We start from the raw sequence: 460 nt of genomic DNA on the forward strand, positions 1-460 counted from the left end.
AGCTGTGGAGTGCTCTTTCCCTCGCACGCTCGCCATCTCTTTCTCCGTACAGCAGCTGATTGTCGCGATCGACCCTCGCTCGCGACGACGACGACGACGACGACGACGACGACGAGCGTCTGCGTGGTGGACGCGACAGCGATCGCGCGACAACAGCTGTCTCACGGTTGCACTGCCGACCGCGGTCACCGTTAGCGGCGCCTCTCGTCGCGCGAAGCGCGGTAGGATCCACCGTCGGTCAGGTAGGGCCGACGCGTGGACAGGTTGGTCGCGCGAGGCTTCGACGGTGTCGCCGGTGACGCTGCCTCACCTTCCGTGTGTGCGTGTGTGAGTGAGTGCGGCAGACGCGTCGTCGGCGTCTTACGAGAGAGCGTCCGATTCGCCGTTGCACTTGGCACGCGGAGCGCGTGTCTTCCTTCGAATTCTCGTTGTCGTCGCGCGCCGCGTGCAAAGTTCAACG

The sequence above is a fragment of the Wasmannia auropunctata genome, unplaced genomic scaffold, assembly GCF_000956235.1.
Source record: "Wasmannia auropunctata unplaced genomic scaffold, wasmannia.A_1.0 LD336078.1, whole genome shotgun sequence".
NCBI classification, from domain to species: Eukaryota; Metazoa; Arthropoda; class Insecta; order Hymenoptera; family Formicidae; genus Wasmannia; species Wasmannia auropunctata.